The sequence below is a fragment of the Ictidomys tridecemlineatus genome, chromosome 13, assembly GCF_052094955.1.
Source record: "Ictidomys tridecemlineatus isolate mIctTri1 chromosome 13, mIctTri1.hap1, whole genome shotgun sequence".
In the NCBI taxonomy this organism is placed as follows: Eukaryota; Metazoa; Chordata; class Mammalia; order Rodentia; family Sciuridae; genus Ictidomys; species Ictidomys tridecemlineatus.
The window spans coordinates 62,956,992-62,981,392 of record NC_135489.1 but is presented as its reverse complement, the minus strand read 5'-3'; the positions used below and the strand labels follow the sequence as shown (position 1 = coordinate 62,981,392).

The following is a 24,401-nucleotide window of genomic DNA, read 5'->3' as shown; positions in this document are numbered from 1 at the left end:
TAGACAATCATCACTGAGAGTCTCTCAAACCCCTTTCTTTTAGCACAAACTATAGTTGTGTTGGTTAAATTGGAAGAATTTTGAAAGCCATCAGACCATCAATGCAGATATGTCCATATGAAATTCACCACTCTGCACTATTTGATGGACTCTTCTCTGTCACACTTCAGCAGCATCCTGAGTTTGTTCCCTGCTCCATCATCCCAGATCCATGAACCTCTGGTCACCATTCACTATCAGCCAATGAAAAGCACTGATGGGAAGTGCTATGGGCTATGGATAAAGAGACCAGAGTGTTCATTCCATGACCTTTCTTGTCTTCCTAAAAGGTTTTCTAAGGCCACTGCTGAGGTGGCAGCTGTTCTTCCGTGACAGCCTCAGGCCAAAGCCCAGGAATACGTCTTTCTCTGCACCTGATACCTGGAAATGTAATCATCTTTCTGCTGTTGCTGATCCATCAATGGACTCCTTACCACTGCCCACACTTCTGTGAGATATCCCTGCCTCAAAGACCATTCAGCAACTTCTTTTTGTGTGCCATTTATTCCAAGGTGAGGTGATTTTAACTTTGAAATTTGAATACCATTCTTTTTCTATGAACCTTGGAAGGACCACAAATAGTCTCTGAGAAAACACTTATCTTTCATCCAATTGTGAACATGGCCCTTGAAAGACCATTCCTATTCAGAAAATAGTTCTTCATGGGTCCTTGTACATTCTTTTATAATGTTCAAGTTACATGGAGATAAGATGTTTTCTTCGTTCAGTTAGAGCACCAGCATGAAGGTAAGGCACTGAGCCCTACTATAAGAATGTAAAGGCAAACATTATGTGGGCTAAGCCTCAAGGATGCCTTATCTATACTCAGGCCAGATGTTTATTCATACATACATGTCACCTACGTCAGAGTGCTTCGGAGTGATTGATTCCACTTGTGCCTGCAGGCTGCTGTTTCATGGCTCCAAAGAGAATGGCTATGACCTGCATGGCAGTTAATTCTAAAACTGGTGAGGGCCGATAGATAAGAAAAGACAAACAGACACATGTAGAGAGAAAACTAAGACCAGGTGGATTATTATGTGCTGATGGAGGTATAATGACCCAGAGCTAGCTCAGGACATTCATTAAATAGATTTTAATATCAAAATAATTTTTTTGTGTAAAAGTTTCTTCAAAGCATGCAAGATGAAGGACAAAGTTCTGGGTTATTCAAATTATAATTATCAACTTGCACTCATAATTCCCAGCAGCTAGTGTCTGAATTCAGGGTCAAGACCAATAGTGCCATGGCATGCATGGGACCACCTTTCAGAAGGGTGTCATCATAGCAACTGGGCAGTCTAGCGATTTTGCACAAGGAGTTTGCAGCACAGTTGCACTCCTGTGGTCTGCCAGTCAGAGACTGTGATTCAAATCACCACGCCTGATAGATAGTTATAATACTGAAATACTTCTATAGTGGTTGATGAAGAGTCCTGAATGATCCATCCCCTATTGCTGGCATCCCACTGACTCTCTTCTGTCATGATCTATATAGTTCCATGTTCTCCTTGCAGCTAAAGCCTTCTGGGTCAACTCTAGCCCTGCAGATGGGGTCCATTCTCATCACCTGCAGTCTATGGCATTCTTTGGTTAAGTTTCTGAATAGAAAACATTCTTGGAGATCCTGTTTTTATTTAAATTTTTGACATTTTGGAGTTCCTCAGAATTTTGACATTATAATTTAGATTTTTGGAACTAATACACTAAATATTATTTATTTTGACTACTAATGTTTTGAACCCCTTGAATTTTGTACTTGGTCTTCATTTTCTTCATTCTGGAACTCTCCCATCTGTATTCTCACTAGCATTCAGTTTCAAATTGGATAGTGCTAACTGATGTCATCAAAAGGATTAAGATAATGAGAGTGGTGTTAGTTACTTCTGGACACAGTGACAGACTCATGTGGAATATCAGCCAGGGTTTGTTATGAGAAAATAAAAGAGTCCACTTTCTCTGGTTAGAACTCTCTGTCGAAAGGTGTGTGTATTAGGCAGCTTGGGTTGCCATAGCAGAATACCATGACAAGGTGGCTTGAACAACAAACATTAAATGTTCTGGAAACTGTGAGACTGAGATCCAGATGTCATTAGAGTGGGATACTTCTGAGAATTTTCTCCTTTGATTATAGATGACTATCTTCTCCTTATGTCTCCATATGATCTCCTTCTGTATAAGTGTGTCTGTGTCCTCTTCTTTATATGAATATATGTTTTATTATCATTGTAATTTATTAGTTGTACCAATTAATAGACTTCATTGAGCCATTTCCACAGGTGCATTGATCACGTGCACTCTCCCCTTGACCCTCTCTTACCCTCTCCTCTGTCACCCTGTACTGTTCCTGGTCCATAGTGGTCCCTATTCTACTTTTAGGACATTTTTTAAATCCCCCTGGTTTTTGTATTTGAGAGAAAATAGGCTATGTGTGCCTTAACTGTGTCTGACTTATTTCACTTAACTCCATGCCCTTGAGTTCCATCAATTTTCCTATGAATGATGATTGTATTACTCTTTATAGCTAAATAATACTCCTTTGTGTGTGTGTGTGTGTGTGTGTGTGTGTGTGTGTGTATTTTTTTAAATTTGTGAATATTTTGAGAGGCATCTAGGCTGATTCCATATTCCCACTGTAAATAGTGCCACAATAAACATGGGCATTCAGGTATCATTTTGTGTGCTGACTTTATTTACTTTTGATAAATACCCAGCAGTGGTATACCTTGATAGTATGGTAGTTCTATTTTTAGATTTCTGAAAAACCTCCATATGTTTTCTACAGAGGTTGTACTCATTTACATTCTTACCATCAGTGTAAAAGAGTTCCTTTTATTCTACATCCTCACCAGCATTTGTAATTTTTTAAAATTATTTTTTATAATAGCCATTGCAGTTGGGGTAAAATGAAATCTCATTGTCATTCTAATTTGTATTTTCCCGATGGCTAAAAATGTGGAACATTTTTTCATTTATTTACTGGCCATTTGTATTTCTTCTTTTGAGAAGTATATCAAGGTCACTTTTTCCGATTTTTATTGTGTTTACATATTTATTGGTTGTTGAGTTTATGAGTTTTTTAAAGTTTATTCTGCATATTATTTCTTTGTCAAATGAATAGCTGAAAAATATTTTCTCTCACTCTCTAAGTTGTCTTTTCACTCTGTTTATTATACCCTTCACTGTGCAGAGGCTTTGAAATTTGATCCATTCCTCATTGGTGGTGAGCAGGTGGTATTAGTGCCTCCCTTCCCCTAAGAAATTCAGGTCCCTGTGGACCTGGAGTCCATGATGAGGAGGAGCATCCCCCATGCAGAGGGGCTGAAGGTGGGGTCTCTGTCTATCATTCCTTCTAAACACAGGTGATGAGGGGACATGGGTGCCCCTCTATAGAACTTGCCAATGACATTATCTTGTTAAAACTACATAACACAGAGTGTCCTTGTGCTTAAAAAGTTTCCTTCCAAGAACCTACAGGCTAAGATGCAGGACTAGGGAGCAAGGAGTGTTGAGAGCCACAGCAGAATGGGCCCCAGCAAACTTCCAGCTGCCAGCAAACTTCCAGCTGCCAGCTGATGATTGGCTCCCAGCAGCCCCAGCAAACTTCTAGCTGCCAGCTGATTGGCTCCTCTGCGGTGATGCTCATTGGGCTGTTTCCCTGCCCTTTCAGACCATAGAGCTGCTCATTGGGAGACTTTTTTGGGCTCTGCCCATGCGACCCAGCCAATCGGCCTCAAGAGCAGGAGGAGTTGGGGGGTTGAGAGGCTTGTGGGAATCCGGTGGTGGCAGTTGGGCTCTGAGGAAATTCCTGAAGAGCTCTGTGTGGTATGGCGTGTGTTCTAAAAATAAAGTTCATTTCTGCTTGATAAGTGGCTGGTGAATTGTGCCTAGCCAGACTGTGGCAAAAGAGGACATGGTGGCCTAGAGGTGTGCTCCTCAAAGGAGGGCTTCATCTGCCAATTGACCAGTAAAACTAATGGCAAATGATCAGACCTGCAAGAAATGAGCCATGTCTGTGAGGACTTTGGAAACTCACTTATTACCCTGCCACCAGCAAGGAACCTTGCCCTGAGGTTTGCAGAAAGCCCTTTGGCTTAGAGGTTTTCATTTGTAACAAATACTGAGCAGTCTCTTTTGTGTGTTGTGTGTGTGATCAGCTTGTGGTCTTGCTCCACCTTGGGGACATAGTCTGGCTTCGTTGAGACTTTTTGCAATTTTGATGCTTTCTCTAGATACTTGAACTTGTCCCCTTTCACCAAGCTCTCCATCTCTGCCTTCAGAGTCTGGATCTCTCTTTTATTCTTGAGGAGAATCTGGTAAATGGAGTTAAACTCATTGATGATCCTCTTCTTGTCTTCCTTTATCTTGTGTATAGAGTTCGCCTCATAGGCATCAATGGGAACGTTCATTTACATGTATTCCTGTCTCAGCTGTTCCATCTTCCTGTCTGCAGCCTTCCACAAGCTCTGCTACCTGGTTCTTATGTCCTCCAGTGCTCTTGATGCCCGTTGATACAACTGTATGTGATGGTTAGTTTATGTTTCAGTTTATTTTCCAGATCGGGGCAGGTCAGTTTCAGGGACACCAGAGAGGAGGCCTTGTGCTCCACCAGGAAAATGTGGCAGATACACTGGGCATATCTGGGGCAAAATAAGTCCTGCAGGCAGTTGTGCTGAGAGCATTTGGAGTGCAGCAGGTTTCCTAATGGCAGCTGCAACAGATGGTCTTGGAAGGCAGGGCTCTCTTGGGATGTGACAGCAAGTGCTCCTGATAGAAGGAGGCCATGCACACTAAGAAGGTCTTCACGGTCTCCTCCACCTTCAGACAGTGGTCACAGACCACCGGGTGTCTGGTCTGGGGGCCACCAGGGGAGCATGGTGTCCAGTTAATGGTGGGTGCCTGCTCCAGCGCGGCCTGTAGAAACTGGTTCACCAGGGCGCATAGTGTCATGTTCTTCTGCTCTGGGAACTCTGGGGAGACAGCATGTTACTTGGGCTCTGGTATGGCTTGCCCTGAAAGGCCCATGTATCGTTCAGGCAACACCTGCAAAAGTTGTGGGCACATGGGGTGGTGGCCGGCTCCATTAAGTGCTCCAGGCAGACGGAGCATGACAGCTTCTCACCAGCAGGAACAGCTCCACAATGGCACCAGACTCCTAGGCCGGAGACCAACACACAACCATCCCCAGGCTGCTGAGGACATTGTATCCTGTTGTACTCAAAGTTTAAATACTCATACACTGCTGTCCTGGCACATCCAGTGGTCTTATTATGGTAGACATAAAACCTACAAGCCATCTAACTGGAGATTGATCCCAGGGGAGTGTTTTACCACTGACCACATCCACAATCCTTTTTATTTTTATATTGTATTTTTTTTATTAGGGTCTTGCTAAGTTACTTCTGCTCTCTAAGTTGCTGAGGCTGGCTTTGAATATATGATCCTCCTGCCTCTGTGTTCTGACTTGCTAACATAGGCATGCACCACTATGCCCGGATCATCTAAGTAACTTGAAGTTGTGAAACTGAAATCTGAACAGAAATCAAGAAGATCCATTTTGACGAATTGTAGAAGATAGTGTTTCTGTCTAAACTCAAGGATTTAGTCACTGTGTGGAGATTTGAAAATATGAGCAAAATAGGGCTAATGCTTAAACTAAGTGTGTCCTAAACATGTCTCCCAGAGTGGCTTCTGTATATGGTGACCAGTAACCTAGCTTGTTATACAAATTGTAAACCAGTCTAAGGTTAGGAATGCACTTTTAACAAAGCAACTAAATCTCCGTCAGTCACAGCAACTCAGCTTCAGACCATCACAAGCTCTCGACTGATCTGACTATTAGCATATAGGTCAGAAATGCTTACTGCACCCAATCAGAGTGTTTCCATATGGCACTGTCTTTTCTCTGGCAGTGAGTGTAATCTGCTGAGGTCGTCTTTGGTCCCAAGTGCAACCCTGTGCTAGATCCTTTTTGTTTTCTTTCCTTAGGCAAGTTTTGCTAAATTAAGTGTTCTCAATTTTTCTTAAAACAATTCCCATGTATGAACCAATTGTGAGAACCTGTCAATGTTTGGGAGTGATTCAAAGACTATTTTATGACCATCTTTGAGCCATCTAGGAGTAGGGTGAGCTGAAGGACCCAGAAACACAGAGGAGGCTATTTTAGGAATAACTGCTTTTCCCACCACAGGGTCAAAAGATAGACCACAGCTTAAGAAATCTGGGATGGGAGAGATGGTGATACCAAGAGTACTACCAGATGAGGGGATCTAGGGAAAAACTGAGAGGACCAGCCAGAGGAAATACAGGAGCAAGGCCCTGGAAACCCCAGGAAATGCCCATGAAAGTGTCCCCTCTGAATGCATGTGCAGTCCAGACAGTATCCTGTGGGCTTAGGGAAGAGCAACAACCATCAAATGAAATTTTCTTGCTCTTTTACTCCCAGGGTAGCTGCTGGACCTGAAGACAAGACCACTAGGCCTGTTTGGCAGAAGAGGTAGATGTACCACATGCAAATGGAGACATCTACTTGTTGTTTGCTGGCCTGGCTCTGCAGGATTCCAGCAAGCCTGGCTGTTCCTGAGAGAGAAACTTCATGTTTTAATGCAATGTCAAGTTTTGACTATTAACCTGGGACTGGCAGTGTAATTACTGCTGCTGGACCTCATTTTGTTCCTGGAGAGAACTAGTGGATTTTTTCTTATCTGAACACAAGCAGGTGAGCCATGGGAACCCTAAGTTTCACCCAAGAGCTGGAGACACCAGTACCCAGGAGCTGGTATGCATAGGCAGTGTGGAGAAAACAAAGTCAGTTTTGAAGAACTCTATGAATGCAGCTTATTCACAGTGAAAGCAAAAGTAACTAGGATTACAGAAAACAGTCCTTTAACACCAAAGTAAATTAGTAGAAACCCACTAAATATCATGTTAAAAAAAGTGATTTGTAAAATTGCTTGAAAGAACATTTATTTTTTTTCTCAGCACTGTACATATGTAGTGTGTATTAAACATTAGTTTTTGTGCTACAACAGTGTTTAATTCTGAAAACAATATGCAGCAATTGTGTGTACTTTATTTAGCAAGTAAAAGTTAAGTTGGCAATCATGCAGTAAAAATAAAAACAATGATAATATCAACATCATCCAATAGGAATTATGCAAAGTGTTTTAATATTGTAACTCATTTCCTGTTCACTACAATGTTATTAACATTCATTCTTATTTTAGAAAGTGATGTTTGGAGACACTAAATGACTTGCTTAAGTCATACACCTAGAATGTGGAAAGTTTCTGTCACTCTAGGGACCACAGCATACAAAAAATTTGTACACCTCATGAAGTTTTTATTGATATTGGAAATAGGTATGTAAAGTGTTCCTAGCAACAGATTGTGGCAGAAATATAAAAGAGTAGAGGGATGGTATTACTTGTAAAGTTTCAGGAGGATTCCTAAAAGAGATATCTGAATGGTCAACTGGTCGATGGAAAAAAATGGTAGAGATTGTTGAGAACATCAAGGAGCTGGGGGCAGCAATTTCAAGTATTGGACAAAGCGGGGAAGAATAACTTCAGACATAATGTAATGTCACAATGAGAATGAGAAAAACTAGTGCACAAAAATGTTTCCTAGAGGAGAGCTTAGCATCTTCTAATTCCCATTCACTGTGGCTGGCAAAGCATTGTTTTATAGCTTTCTGGATGGTATCACTTGTGATGGTATCACTTGTGTTGTTTGCATAACTGTACCATGGGGGTGAGAAGCATGGGTCACATGTTTATGGGGAGATAGATTGTTCTGGATATGACAACTCATCCCAAGGAAGGGGGCCCCAGCAAAGCTCTGAGTAATCACAGAGTCCTGTATTTGTTTGTAAAATGCAACAATCCACCTTGGCCCTGGAAATAATTACAGCAATTTATTGTGTTACAAAAATGGTTATGAATGTGACCAATCTTGGAGAACAGGGAAGCCATTGGGACTATCTGGAGCTGGATGTGTCATACTGTTAAGGTGGTGAGAAGGACAGAATGTGTAGCTGTGTTTGGGAAAGCTTGGAGTAATTTCTTCCTGTGGGAATTCTTTACATGTAAAAGTCCTTGAAATTGTCAACAGCATTGTAGTCTATTAAGGGGAATTATTCTTAGAGATAACATTGTAGAATGCCTTCCTGTTTTTGTTTTTGCTTATTTGCAAAGGAGCTTTTTCCCTTGGAATATAAAGAAGGAATCACATATTTTACCACTCCACATTGTATTCTGGAGTGCCTGATTCATTGAAGTCAATATGAAACCTTATTAAATAAGAGTCTATTTCAAAACCAAATTTGTAATAGATTCTAGATGTCATTTAGAGAGTCTTTCATCTCTGGATTTAAAAAGGCACTTCAAGTTGGGCAAGGTGGTACACACATGTAATCCCAGATATTCAGGAGTCTGAGGATGATTGCAAGTTGAAAAACAGCCTCAGCAACTTAGCAAAACCCTGACTCAAAATGAAATAAAAAGGGGGCAGGGCTGAGAATATAGCTCAGTTGGTAGAGTGCTTGCCTTGCATGCACAAGGCCCTAGGTTCAATCCCCAGCACCACAAAAAAGAATGAAAGAAAAAAGGGGCTTGGGGTATAGCTCAGTGGTATAGCATGTGTTCATACTAGGACCCAGATTCAATCTCCAGTACTGTGAAACAAAACAAATTATTTGCATCAAAAGATTTTGATGTGAAAAATTTGAAAACAAGGGAGATGTATTTTTGTTCTCCAATATCTTAATTTTTTTTGGTTATCTATCTCTTGGTATGTTTAAAAATGCTGAAATATTTATAAGTTTTATAGTAGGTAAATTTTATTAAAATAAAATACAGGTAGCTATGAAGTTTGTAGTATAAATATCTTTGTAATGGATTGAACCCCTGAATTACTTCTGGATAAGGTTCTGGGTTTCTGCCATGAAAATTAGACACACATATCATCAAGGTGACATGTGACAGATGGATATATACAGTGAGTTATGGGAATTTTGCTTTAATGCAAACTGTTCATTGCTGTTTTGCTCAGCTTATTGAACTATGAATTGCTACCGAGGGACAATACATTCAGCATGTCAGAGTAATTAACTATTATTATGAATGCTTATCTGTTTTCAGTCTTTACAACCACCTCTAAAGACTGAGTAGTAATCAATTAATAATGTTAAAAATCAATTTGAAAAGGATGCACTATTCTTTGTAAAGCATTTTCCATATAGAATATTTCCTAATTTGTTTCCTGTTTCTTTGATAACCTAAACTTACCCTGTGTAAGTTCCACTATAAAAAAACAAATAGTCCAATGAAGAGTATTAGAGGACATCCATGATCATATTTCTTTATTTTATGATTTGATGACATTACAAGGAAGTAGAGTAGAAACATTAATAGGTGTAAATTTTTAATTATGGAGAATGGGACTTCTTATTGAAACAAATAGACTTAAGGAGTCCTTGTGTCAGCTCTACTTCTTTTAATAAAAGGACTGTGATGCTTTTATCATGATGGATAACCTGAGAGACCCAACCAGTGACACATGCTTGACAGATGTCTTTAAAAAAAATGAGATAAGTACATTGCTTATAAGTGATAAGAAATGTGTAATTTTACCAATTGCATCCTTTGGAAAGTGCTGAGGTATAATAATTGAAACTTTTCATTATGGATTATTCTAATATAAATATGATTAAATGTACAATTTTCTCAATTCAGATGTTTCAATGTTCCCTACTAGGAGTTTCATTAGTCTCTGTGTGTATCTCAAACATGGATTAAGTGATATATTTTGAAGGATTATAAACTGTTTGAAGTAACGTGTCCTTTTCAGCCCTATAATGAACATATAACAGAGCTCAACTGCCTGAGTCTTAGAAAATATTCATTTCTTAGAATTCTTTCCAAATGAAATCTTCTACATAGCTTAGTTTAAGCTATGTTCACTGAAAATTAACACTTTATATTTTGGAAATGTGTAGTATCATTTCACAGCTGGGCAAGGTGGCACATTCCTGTAGTCCCAGCAGTTGGAGAGGTGGAGGCAGTAGGATCACAAGTTCAAAGCTAGCCTCAGCAAAAACAAGGCACTAAGCAATTCGGTGAGAACCTGGCTCTAAATAAACTACAAATAGGACTGAGGATGTGGCTCAGTGGTAGAATGCCTCTTAATTCAATCCTTGGTAGCCCCTCCTCTCCAAAATATATTATTTGAGGGCTTTACCACATTTTAAGGAACAAAACATTACAACAATAAAGGATTAAATATGAACTTCCCAGAGGATAAACTAAGAATATTTTCAGAAATCTTGTTTGTAAAAAAATCTTTTCATGATACTTAGCTTTTTTTATTTGAAAAATATAGCTAATTCTCCAAGTTTCATATTACCTGCTATGTGCAGAATAATGTGCTAGCTGGACAGCCCCCTGGGAGATAGATATGAGTCCAGATGCCTCTTTGCTGCTCAGTTCTTGTCTCCAATGAAATAAAATATGACATTGATGCATTTTACTTGTCAATACTAAAGCTGGACAAACAAGATAATTTCTCTCACTGAAGGTTGGCAGCATTTTATTCACGTTTAAAATTTGAGATTCTCTAAAGTGTGGGTCAGAGGTGAGACTGGTGAAAACCCATAGAGGAAGGAATTTGGCAGGTCTGTATTTGGAATCTGCAGTTCCTCTATTCAGAGGCAATGGTATTACCATGGAACCAAAGTTCCAGAGGATTTTCCCAAGCAGAGAACACCATTTGGGAGGCCGTGTCTCAGTGTCTTGGTGTTCTGGGGACAGGACAAGGCTGGTGGTGTCCCTCTTGTGCTTGCAGTTGGTGAAGTGGTTTCAGATCTACTAGGAAGGAGGAATGGATGTGGGGTCTCTGTGAAAGTTCTCCATGTGTTAGGTTTCTTTGGGAACTCTATGAAGTGCCTGTGCAGGGTCTCTTGAAATCTGTGTGAGGTCTCTGTGGAGCTATGTGTAGAGGATTCTCTATAAGAATCTTCTGTGAGGACTCTCCTGTGGTGAGATCTTTATGTATGTCTCTGTGGATTTTCTATGTAGGAGGAGGTCCCTGTGGGAGACTGTGAGGCTTTTGTAATCCTGGGAGGCACTGTAGGACATCTCTGTGGCATCTCTGTTAAGGACTCTCTGGGGCAGGAAGAGGGCTTCATGTTTTTTCTCTGGGTGAGTTCTGTGCGGACAACTCTGTAGAAAACCTGTAAAATCACTGTGGAGGTTCTCTGGGTATGTGGGGCAATATGAGGTCCTGTGAGAATTACTGTGTAATGTTGCCCTGAGAGGTTACAGTGCCATCACCTGATAAATGTGTGTGGTCTCTGTGGGAGGTCACTCTATGGTTCCTCTGCACAAGTTTCTGTGTGAGGTCTTTCTATGCCTATTCTGTGTTAGAGATTTCTTTGGGAGAAGTCTCTGAAGGTGAGCTTTGTGAAGTCCCTGGGAAATCTCTGTGAGGTTTCGCTAATTGCACTGAAAGTCCCTGTACTGTCTCTACTGGTTCTTGTATGGTCATCTTTCTGGGGTCTCTGTGAGGTCTCTATGAGAATCTTTGAAGCTTCCATAGAGTCTGGGAGACTAAGTGGTGTCTCTGTGAGGGAGTGGTGTAAATACTGTGGCATTGAGAAGTTACTGAGGGAGATCTCTGCCTTAGGTCTCCATGAGAGGTCTCTGAAATTTCTCTCAGTGCAAGTCTCTGTCAGAGGCCTGTGTGGAGGTCTCTGTGAGATCTGTGTGAGGATCTGTTCTCTTATTATTTTGCGGGTGTCTCTAGGGATCGAAATCAAGGACACTCCACCTCTGAGCTGCATCTCCAGCCCTATTTTGAATTTTATTTAGAGATAGGGTCTCACTGAGATGTTTAGTGTCTCACTGCTGCTGAGGCTTGTTTTGAAATTGTGATCCTCCTGCCTCAGCCTCCTAAGCTGTTGGAATTACAGGCAAGCATCACTGTGCCAGGCTGTTCCCTTATTTTTTTTTAAAGAGGAGGGGGAGAGAGAGAGAGAGAGAGAGAGAGAGAGAGAGAGAGAGAGAGAGAGAGAGAGAGAGGAGAATTTTTTAATATTTATTTTTTAGTTATTGGCGGACACAACATCTTTGTTTGTATGTGGTGCAGAGGATCGAACCCGGGCCGCACGCACGCCAGGTGAGCGCGCTACCACTTGAGCCACATCCTCAGCCCTCCCTTATTTTTAAGGGGAATCCTTGTGAGATATTTTCTGTGGTGGCTGTCAGAGGTCTCTGTGATGCTCACCATGGCTCTTTGTTGGGGTCTGTGTATGGTTCTATGTGTGAGTCTTTGTGAGATCTCTGGGTGTCAATGGCTTAAGCAGCAGACACTTATTTCTCATCTTGTTGCAGGGTGGAAATGCAAGATTAGAGGGATTCTGATGACCCACATCCTGAATTATAGATACAGCCTTTTCCTTGTATCTTCACAGAGTAAAGAGAGAGGAGAAGTAATTTCCCGTGTTTATGAGGGTTAAGCTCCACTTTCATAACTGAGCTCCTTCCCAAAGGCCCCAACATCCTAACACCATCACATTAGAGATTGAGTCTTCAATATTTAAAGTTGGGGTCAAGACATTTAATCCACAGTGCCCCAAATAATAGGAATGGAAGTAGATAATCACACAGACAATGGGCTGAGGAATGGATAACACTTAAAATTCAGAAGATTCATGTTTCAATTTGTTCTTGGTTCATCTTCTCCTGACCAGTGTCTTGGAAGCAAGGACTCAAGGCAAGACTTGGATGATGACTGTAGTGACTGACATGCACTGTACACACCCAGCGCCAAGCTGCAGCACACAGGCAGAATGCACTAGCAACAAGATTTAAAGTGAAATTGTTTCAAGATTATAGAAAACATCTCTCTTGGACAAACAGTTTTAGGATCCTGTGTATCCAGGAGTTTTTCTCTGTTTTGCATAGATGCCTCCCAGTTTGTTAACTGATATTCTTTTATCAGCACATAGAAATTACACAGAATAGTGGGTTTCATTTTGGTATGTTTGTATATGCACATTGCATAATTTGATAAATTTAAATGCTCAGCACCTCCTTACTCTCCTTTCTTCCCTTCCCTTCATCCCCTTCCTCTATGTTACTGCTCTCATGAGATCCTTTTTTTTCTGGCTAAATTCCACATTTGAGAGAAAACATGATTCTTGCCTTTCTGAGTGTACTTATTTTGTCTAAAAATGGTCTCTAGTTCTATCCATTTCTCTGCAAATGACATAGTTTTATGATTCTTTAAGGCTGAAAAAAAACTCCGTTGTGTCTATATATCACATTTTCTTTATTCAAACATGTATTGACTGATACTTAGGCTGGTTCCAAACTTGGTAATTCATACAGTAATTCAAAATTGCAGTTGTGAATTGCTCTTCTAAACATGGAAAGGCATAGGTCACTATTCTATGCTGACTTAAATCTTTTAGTTAAATACTGAGGAGTGAATGGTATAGCTGGGTCATATTGTGGTTCCATTCCTAGTCTTTTGAGGAATCTCTATAATTACTCCCGTAGTTGCTATCCTAATTTACATTCCTACAAAGGCTGTATAAGGGTTCTTTCCTCCCACATTCTGACAGAATCTATTGTTATTTGTAATTTGAAATGAAAACTCATTGTAGTTTTGATTTACATTTCCCAGATGACTATAGTTGTCAAACATTTTTAAAATATAATTTTTGGCCATTTATACTTTTGCTTTTTGAAAATGTCTAAAATTTTTTGCCCATTTATTGAATAGGCTTCTGATATTGAGTTTTTTGAGTTCTTTATGTGGTCTAGATATTAATCTTCTGTTAGAATATCTGGCAAAGGGTTCTTCCCTATTCTGTGGATTCCGTCCTTGTGCTATGAATTGTTCCCTTCACTGTGATGACATCTAACTTTTTGCTCTTATTTACTGAGTTATAAAGTCCTATTGAAGAAATCATTACCTACACCTATATGTTGCAGCATTTTCTTTTTTAAATTGATTTTATTTTTAAATACAAGATAGTGGAATGTATTAATAATTCTGTTTACACATATAGAGCAAAATTTTTCATATCTCTGTATATAAATTATGCTTATACCAATTCATGTCTTTATACATGTACTTTAAATAATGATGTCCACCATATTCCACCATTATTGCTAACCCCATGCCCCCTCCCTTCCCCTTCCACCCCTCTACCCTATTTAGAGTTTATCTATTCCTCCCATGCTCCCTTTCCCTACCCCACTATGAATCAGTCACCTTATATGAGAGAAAACATTCAACATTTGTTTTTTTGGGATTGGCTAACTCCACTTAGCATTATCTTCTTCAACTCCATCCATTTACCTGCAAATGCCATGATTTTATACTCTAATTGCCGAGTAATATTCCATTGCGTTTATATGCCACTTTTTTTTATCCATTCCTCTATTGAAGGGTATCTAGGTTGGTTCCACAGTTTAACTATTATGAATTGTGCTGCTATAAATATTAATGTGGTTGTGTCCCTGTAGGATGTTGTTTTTAAGTGCTTTGGGTATAGGCTGAGGAGAGGGATAGCTGGATCAAATGGTGGTTCCATTCCCAGTTTTCCAAGGAATCTCCATACTGTTTTCCATATTGGTTGCACCAATATTGGGATTTGCAGTCCCACCAGCAATGAATGAGTGTACCTTTTCCCCGCACATCCTTGCCAACACTTATTGTTATTTGTCTTCATAATAACTGCCATTCTCACTGGAGTGAGATGATATCTTAGAGTAGTTTTGATTTGCATTTCGCTAATTGCTAGAGATGATGAACATTTTTTCATATATTCTGAGAAGTGTCTGTCTAGGCCCATGGCCCATTTATTGATTGGATTATTGTTTTTTGGTCCTTACTTTTTGAGTTCTTTCTATACCCTAGTGATTACTGCTCTATCTGATGTGTGAGGGGTAAAAATTTACTCTCAGGATGTAGGCTCTCTATTCACCTCACAAATTGTTTCTTTTGCTGAGAAGAAATTTTTTAGTTTGAGCCCATCCCATATATTGATTCTTGGATTTAATTCTTAAACTATAGGAATCTTATTAAGGAAGTTGTGACCTAAACTCACATGGTGATGATTAGGGCCTACTTTTTCTTCTATTAGACACAGAGTCTCTGGTTTAATTCCTAGGTTTTTTATCCACTTTGAGATGAGTTTTGTGCATGATGAGAGATAGGGATTTAAGCTCATTTTCTTGGGCATATAGATTTCCAGTTTTCCTAGCACCATTTGTTGAAGAGGCTATCTTTTCTCCAATGCATGTTTTTGGCCCCTTTGTCTAATATAAGATAATTGTAATTTTGTGGGTTAGTCTCTGTGTCCTCTATTCTATACCATTGGTCTTCCAGTCTGTTTTGGTGTCAATACCATGCTGTTTTTGTTACTATTACTCTGTAGTATAGTTTGAGGTCTGGTATAGTTATGCCACCTGCTTCACTCTTCCTGCTAATGATTGCTTTAGCTATTCTTGGTCTCTTATTTTTCCAGATGAATTTCATGATTGCTTTTTCTATTTCTATGAGGAATGTCATTGGGATTTTGATTGGAATTGCATTAAACCTGTATAGTGCTTTTGGTAGTATGGTCATTTTGATAATATTAATTCTGCCTATCCAAGAGCAAAGTAGATCTTCTTATCTTCTAAGGTCCTCTTTAATTTTTTTATTTAGGATTCTGTAGTTTCCATTGCATATCTTTCACCTCTTTAGTTGAGTTGCTTCCCAAGCATTTTATTTTTTTAAGGCTCTTGTAAATGGGGTAGTTTTCCTTATTTCCCTCTTAGAGTATTTGTCACTGATATACTTAAATGTCTTTGATTTATGGGTGGTTATTGTATACCCTGCTACTTTGCTGAATTTATTTACTAGTTCTAGAAATTTTCTGGTGGAGATTTTTGGGTCTTCTAGATATAGAATCATATCATCAGCACACAGTGCTAATTTGTTCTTTTCCTATATACATCCCTTTAATTTCTTTTGTCTAATTGCTCTGGCCAGTGTTTCAAGAACTATGTTGAATAGAAGTGGTGGAAGAGGATGTCCCCATTTTGTTCCAGTTTTTAGAGGGAATGCCTTTAATTTTTCCCCATTTAGAATGATGTTGACCTGAGGCTTTGCATAGATAGCCTTTATGATGTTTAGATATGTTCCTGCTATTCCTAGTTTTTTTTTAGTGTTTTGAACCTGAAGGGGTGCTCTATTTTGTCAAATGCTTTTTCTGCATCTATTGAGATGATCATATGATTCTTATCTTTGTGTCTGTTGATGGGATGAATTATATTTATTGATTTCCATATGTTGAACCAACCTTGCATCCATGGGATGAATCCCACTTGATCATGGTGCACGATCTTTTTGATATGATTTTTATTCAATTTCCCAGAATTTTATTGAGAACTTTTGCATCTAGGTTCATTAGAGATATTGTTCTGAAGTTATCTTTTTTTTTTTGGTGTTTCTTTGCCTGATTTTGGAATCAGGGTGATTTTGGCCTCATGAATGAGTTTGGAAGGGCTGCTTCTTTTTCTATTTCCTGTAATAAATTGAAAAGCATTGGTTTTAATTCTTTAAAGGTCTTGTAGAACTCAGCTGTGTATCCATCCAGTCTTGGGCTTTTCTTTGTTGGTAGGCTTCTGATGGCATCTTCTATTTCATCACTTGATATTGGTTTGTTTAAATTGTGTATATATTCCTGGTTCAATCTGGGAAAATCATATCTTAAGAAATTTGTCGATGCCTTCAATGTCTTCTATTTTATTGGAGTATAATTTTTTCAAAATAATTTCTAATTATTCTCTGTATTTCTGTAGTGTCTGTTGTGATATCACCCTTTTCATCATATATGCTGGTAATTTGAGTTTTATTTCTGTCTCTTCATTAGCACAGCTACCGGTCTGTCAATTTTTTTTTTCAAAGAACCCAACAGTTTTGTCAATTTTTTAAAATTGTTTCTTTTGTTTTGATTTCATTGATTTCATCTCTAATTTTAATTATTTATTGTCTTCTACTGCTTTTTCTGTTGATTTGTTCTTCTTTTTCCAGGGCTTTGATTTGTAATGTGAAGTCATTTGTTTGTTAACTTTTTCTTCTTTTAAGAAATAAACTCCATGCAATAAACTTTCCTTTTAGAACTTTTTTCACAGTTCCAGAGATTTTAATATGTTGTATCTATATTCTAATTTATCTCTAAGAATTTTTTCATCTCCTCCTTGATGTCTTCTGCAACCCATTGTTCATTCAGTAGTAATTATTTAGTCTCCAGGTATTGGAGTGATTTTTATTTTGTCACTGATTTCCAATTTCATTCCATTATTTTCTGATAAAATGTATGTTAGTATCTCTACTTTTTTGTATTGCTAAGAGTTGCTTTGTGACATAGTATATGGTCTATTTTAGAGAAGGATTCATGTGCTGCTGAGAAGAAAGTATATCCACTTGCTGAAGGTTGAAATATTCTATATATGTCAGTTAAGTCTAAGTTATTGGTTATATTGTTGAATTCTATAGTTTCTTTATTCAACTTTTCTTTGGAAGATCTGTCCAGTGGTGAGAGAGGTATGTTAAAGTCACCCAAGATTATTGTGTTGTGATCAATTTGACTCTTGAACCTGAGAAGAATTTGTTTGATGAACATAGCTTCACCATTGTTTGGGGCATATATATTTATGATTGCTATGTCTTTTTGGTATATGGTTCTCTTGAGTAGTATGCAATGTCCATATTTATCCCTTTTGATTAACTTTGGCTTAAAATCTACTTTATTTGATATGAGTATGGAAACCCCTGCTTGATTCTGCAGTCCATGTGAGTGGTAGGATTTTTTCTAACCTTTGATCTTCAGTCTGTGTATGTCTTTTCCTATCACATGAGTGTCCTGGAGGCCGTATGTTGTTGGGTCTTTTTGTTTGTTTTTTATCCAATCTGCTAGCCTATGTGTTTAGATTGGTGAGTTTAAGCCATTAACATTCAGGGTTATTATTGAATGTTGAGACATTGATTAATATTATTGAGAAATGTTTTGTATTCCCAGCCATATTTTTAACTTTTTTGTTATTTAACTTGACTTGATTTTCTTTTTGATTAGTTTTTCCTTTAGGGTACTACCTCCCTCTGCTGATTTTCATTGTTGTTTTTCATTTCCTCTTCATGGAATATTTTTCCTAGGATGTTTTATAGTGCCAGTTTTCTAACTATAAATTCTTTTAACTTTTATCATGGAAGGTTTTTATTTCATCTTCAAATATAAACCTTAATTTTTCTGGATACAAGATTCTTGGTTGGCACCTATTTTCTGTCAGAGCTTAATATATATTGTTCCAGGATCTTCTACCTTTCAAGGTCTGTGTTGAAAATCTTTCATTACCCTAACTGGTTTTCCCCTATATATAATCCGATTACTTTCTATTGTGGCTTTTAAAATTCTTTCCTTATTCTTTATGTTGAGCATTTTTATTAAAATGTGCCTTGTTGTGGATCTGTTGTGACTTTGTGTATTTGGCATCCTGTAGGCTTCTTTAATTTAGATGTCCAATTGATTCTTCATGTTTGGGAGGTTTTCTTATATTATTTCACCGAATAGATTGTTCATTCCTTTGGTTTGGACCTCTATGTCTTCCTCTATTCCAACAACTCTTAAATTTGGTCTTTTTTATGTTATCCCATATTTATTGAATGTTCTGCTCATGTTTTCTTACCATTATCACTCTATGGTCTATTTTCTTTTCAAGATTATATATTTTGTCTTCTTTGTCTGATGTCCTATCTTTCAAGTGGTCTACTCTGTTGGTGATGCTTTCATTTGAGTTTTTAATTTTGCTTATTGTTTCTTTCATTTCAAGGATTTCTGTTTTGTTAGTTTTTGTTTTTTTAGAACCTGTATCTCCCTGTTGAGGTAATCCTTTTCCTTCCTACTTTGTTTATGTAGCTCCTTGTCAAAGTGGTCTTTCACTGCCTGTATTTGCTTTCCTATATCTTCCTTGAGTTTACAGAACATTTTAACCATGTACATTCTACACTCCTTCTGTGTAATTTCTTCTGCTGTGGCTGCCAATGATTCTAATGATGTGGTGCCTTGATTTGTTTGGGACACTTTCTTCCCTTGTCTTTTCATGTTGCTCATGTGTCTTCCTTTCCTGCTCTGTGGGTCTGGGGTGTTATTGTTTTTACCCTGTAGGTTTGTAGTGCTCTTGTAGGGTTCCAAAATTTCTCCTTTGTGGAGAAGGACAATGTTAACAGATCCCAATATCAACAATATACCACTTATGAACAATTTGTTGTTATTAAGGCATTTACAGTTTAGTATCAATGTACAGAAGTATTGGATTCAATTATTACCTAAAATATAATCGGTAGTTTTGTAAAAAAAGGTTTATAGTTTCTGATGATGAACAATGAACTGAGAGTAGGGCATAGAACAATATGCTGAGAAGGTAGGATGTGAGGATATAGAGTTAATGTATCTTAAGAAGTGTGAAAGAGAAATCAAATGAAGAGGATTAGCAGCAAGAGAATAGACAGGAAGTAATATAGGGTAGACAAGTATGTGGGAAGACAGTAGAGTACATCTAACAAACACTTATATGTATTTAGAAAAATACAGGAATTTAAAATCATAAAATTTGGAGGGAGAAAGAAAAATGAAAGAAGAAAAAAAAATATATATATATATATTATTCAGACGACTCAGTTCTCAAAATCCTATTTCATGCAAAGTTCTTGATTTCACGTATGTTGGGGATGTGAGGGCTAGAGAATAGAGGTATAGAAGAGAAAGAGAAAAAAATACTCAGAAGGAAGAAACCAGAGTTGTTGCTAGTTTTAGAGATCCGTATCTTTTCTGCTTCTCTTCTCATCCAATAGGCAGGGTTGTCTGTTGTAAGCTGGTTTCTCTGCCCTCAGGATGGTGGAGGTAACCAGGGTAGGTAGACTGGTCCTGGTGCAGAGTAGCTGGAAGTGGGGAATGGCACCCGCCAGTCTCTGCAGGAAGACTGCACCTCATGGGTCTCTTTTTGGGACTGCTTATATGACTTGAGCACCTGGAATTATCTCCCTATCTTGCCTGGAGATTTCCCAGTTCCTGATATCTCTGTTAGGCTTCAAACTTTAGTCTCCCTCTCCATTAACAATTCCCAATTGAGGAACCTCTCACACGGAGGCTCTTGTGGGTGGTGCCCTGATCGCACTCAGCGCCTGTGTTGGGCAGCTACTGTGTTGTGTTACCATGGCTGGAGAGAGGAGAGGTTGCAAATCTGGTACCTGGCTGCTGGAGATCTGATCTGGTTGCTTCTCCCACCTAATATGGACAGAATGTTGAGCCAAGATGGAGGCAGTCTGCTTTCAGCCCCAGGATGTCTGGTGGGGTAGGGAAAGCTGGGAGGTGGCGTTGTGCTGTGTTAGGTAGCAGCTGAGTGACCTGGGTGGGAGTGGAGCGAAGTCTCAGAGATCTGCAGATGTGTTAATAGGTGATTCTGCTAAGGCGCCTGCAAGCTCTGCGTGGCTAGATCTTCGGACTTTAGGTGTTGGGAGCCAGGAGTCCTGCTTGAACACTGAGACCTAGAGCCCTGAGTGGGGTCACAGTGCTGGAGATTTCTTTGGAGAGCAGCTGTATAGGGGTCTTCTAACACTCTCCACTTTTTCTTTTTTATCTTCTTTCAGTTGTAGAGTTTTTGATCTTAATCCTAAATTTTCTTTTCTATCAGTTGCAGAGTTTCTGATCTTAATCCTAAGTCTTTGGCCCAATTGTATTGACTTTTTGAGGGACAGGTATCTGTTTTCAATCTTCTGTGAATATCCAGTTTTCCCAGCATAGCTTGTTAAAGAGGCTTGTCTTGTCTCCAGTGTAACTTTTTGGCACCTTTGTCAACCAGATTCCTCTAGTTGTGCGAGTTTGAGTATCCAGGGTCTTTTGTTCTTGTGTACAAATCTAAGGAATTTTTTTCTGGTTTTGAGAAGAGTATCATTTGTTTTTCAATGGCAATTGCATTAGATCTCCAGATTGATTTTGATAGTATGGCCATTTTAACAATACTAAATCTCCCTAACCATGAACATGGGAGGTCTTTCCATCTTTTGGTGTCTTCTTCAATTTGATAATTTTTTTTCAATGTTTTGTAAATTTTTCTGAGAGAAATTTTTCACCTTTTAGGTTAAATTTGTTGCTAACTACTTTATGTTCTTGGAAGCTATTGTTAATGAACATTTTATTTCCTGATTTCTTTCTCAGATCTATCACTAGTGTATAGGAAAACAATTGATTTCTATATGTTGATTTTATATCCTGCTACTTTACTAAGTTTGTTTATCAGCTATCAGCTTTAGAAGTTTACTGGTGGAATTTTTTGGATCTTCTAAGTTAAGCATAATATCATCTGCAATCAGAGGCAATTTGACTTTTTCTTTTCTATTTGAATCCCTTTTATTTCCCTTTCTTTCCTAATTGCTGTGACTCTTTAGTCACAGGACTATATTGAATAGGAGTGGTGAGAGTGGACATCCTTGTCTTATTCCTAATTTTAGAGGAAATCCTTTCAGGTTTTCCCTATTCAGTACAATGTTGACATTGAGTTTGTCATATATGTCTTTGATTATGTTAAGGCTAGTTCCACACACCATCATCAGCAGGATGATCAGGAGTGTGGCCACGAACACCAGCAGCGTCACCTTGAGGTTGTGCCACATTTAGGAAGAATGATGGATGCCTCAAGACAGCAGGAATGTAGCAGTGGGTGGGCCAGAGACATAGCAAGGTGCCAGAGGGCACAGGCAGTGAGTACTTCAGGGTAGCACCACCAGGGTGCAAAGTAGCACTACAAGGAGCTGGGAACCTGGCATGGCCTTAGGTCAACCTTCTTTCTTGCCAGGGTGAACAGGGTGCAGGAGGGAGCTGTGCCACAGGGTACCGCTATACCTCATGGCTTTGGGGAGCCAAGGACCTTGATCCCTGGAGACACGAGTGGCAGCTGGATGCTCTTCCACTGTGGATACCACATGTCTAAGGAGACGGTTGAGCTTGAGGACACATGGTGGCCACAAGGCCCTGGTTGCCACCCACTGAGGATCCCATGGCTCCCAGGCATGCCAGATGTCAACGTCTCTGGGTGGCTTCTGCAGTAGCTTCTCTACTGCTGATATATTGTATTTCTAGTTTGAGTCTTAAAATTTTTTTAGTTTCTTCTCAGAATTCTTTGATGATCACTCATCATTAGAATGTCAAGTTGTTCAATCTGCATGTCTTGGTAAAGTTTGTGGTTTTCTTCTTGCTCTTGATTTTTAATTTCATTCCATTATCATTGGAATAAGATATATGGAATTATTTCAACTTTTTTGTATTTGCTAACACTTGCTTTGGTGCCTAAAATATAATCTGTTTTGGTGAAAGCTGAAAAGAAAGTGCATTCAGCTGTCATTGGATGAAATATTTTGTAATATCTCTTAAATCCATGTGATTTACAGTATGATTTAACTCTGCAGTATCTTTGTTGATTTGATGTCTGGATGACCTATGTAGTTAATGAGAGAGGTATATAGGAATCACCTGGTATTATTATTTTGGGGTCTATATGAACTTTTATGTAGCATAATGTTTATGTTTTTAGGTTTACCAGTGTTTGGGACATAAATGTTTACCATCCTTATATTTTCTTGTTGGATTGTTCCCTTTACCAATACGTGGTGACCTCCTTTTTTTCCTTTCTTTGCTTGAAATCGGCTTTGTTGAGTATAAATTGGTATTCCTGCTTGCTTTCAGGTTTCATTTACACAAAATAACATTTTTCAGTATTTTACTTTTAGTCTGTGAATATCTTTGATCATAGATGTGTTTCTTGCAATCAACAATAATTGGATCTTGTTTTTTAGTCCACTCTTATGATCTATGTCTATTACTTTGAGAAATGAGATCATTTGAATCCAGTGTTATTATATGAAGGAATGTGTTATTTCTTGTCATTTTGATTTACATTTAATGTTTACTTCTATCCTAATTGTTACATGTTCATCCACAGTTCTAATGTAATTTATTCTTATCCAAGATCTCTTGGTTGTTTTAAATATTCTTCTATGTGTTGAATTATTTTAAGTATCTTCTGTAATGCTGGCATAGTAGTAATGAATTCCTTTCATTTATGCTCATCTTGTTAGGTTTTTTTCTTTCTTTTTCAAATCTAATAGTACAATTCTGATGGTTTATTGGATAGAATAATCTTGGTTGTCTGTTATTTTCTTTCAGAATTGAAATAAATTGTTCTTAAGCCCTCCTGAACATTAGGGTTTCTATTAAGGAATTAGATGTTAATCTGATTTGTTGTTCTCTAAATGTGACTTGGCTTTTAAAATTCTAGTAGCGTTTAATTTTTTTCTGTGAACTGAAATTTTGGTATTGGAATTACAATAGGCTATGAAGAAGTTTTTTTCTTGTCAAGTATATTTGAGGTTCTAAATGCTTCCAGTATTGGGAGGTTCATCTCATTCACAAGGCTTCAGGCATTTTTGTGCTATTATATCACTGCCTTGATACTACATCTCTGGTCCTTCTTTAATGCCTGTGAGCATTACGTTTGGTGCCTTAATATTGTCCCTGAGTTCTTGTAAATTATGATTGTAGTTTCTTTTTATTTTTCTTTAATACTGTCTGAATGTTCAAGGACAATCACCCTGAGTGATTGTCCTAGATTTGGCAACTCTGTATATTATAAGAGTATATGGAATAACTTATATTGAGGTCTTTGTGTTATTTCTCTCTGTTGTTGCTAGAGGAACAAATGTCCATGGGTGAATTGAGCCTTCTCCCCAGCTGTTTCTACTTGGGCCATGGTTGTCAGGCTGGGGTCTCCTTCCACTCTTTGCATTAAAGTATTGCAGAAGTTTGAGCTTAGTTATGTGTGGAAAAAGATGCAAAATATCCTAGCTGGATTGGGGGTAACACAGTAGCAGAGACTATGCTCCACCACTTTGAAGTGTCGCATCCAATACCCAGCAACTACAGAAAAGGGAAAATAAATGACAGCAACAATAAGAGTGAACAATTTGCAACATTCAAATAAATACCAGGTGTCAATTTTGATATCTACAATACTAATTAATCACAAAATAAGAAGTGGTGGTGTCATAAATTAAAACAGCAACAACAAATAGTGAACTAGATTTAGCATTAAAGTAAACACTAATGTCAGCTGTAACACCCACAGTAGTAATAACTGCAAAAAAAAATGGTGGGAACAAAAATTATGTAAACTATAAAATATGGCAAAAATACAGTTAAGAAGGAATAAAATGAGAAAGGAAGGCAAAAGAAAGGTTAGAATATTTTGCCAAAG

The 24,401-nt window shown here is 38.3% G+C and overlaps 1 pseudogene; it reads right to left on the bottom strand.

Moving 5' to 3' along the window:
• Positions 1-4,133: 4,133 nt before the first annotated feature.
• LOC144369656 (E3 ubiquitin/ISG15 ligase TRIM25 pseudogene) lies at positions 4,134-5,336 on the bottom strand (annotated as a pseudogene).
• Between the last annotated feature and the right edge of the window lie 19,065 nt (positions 5,337-24,401).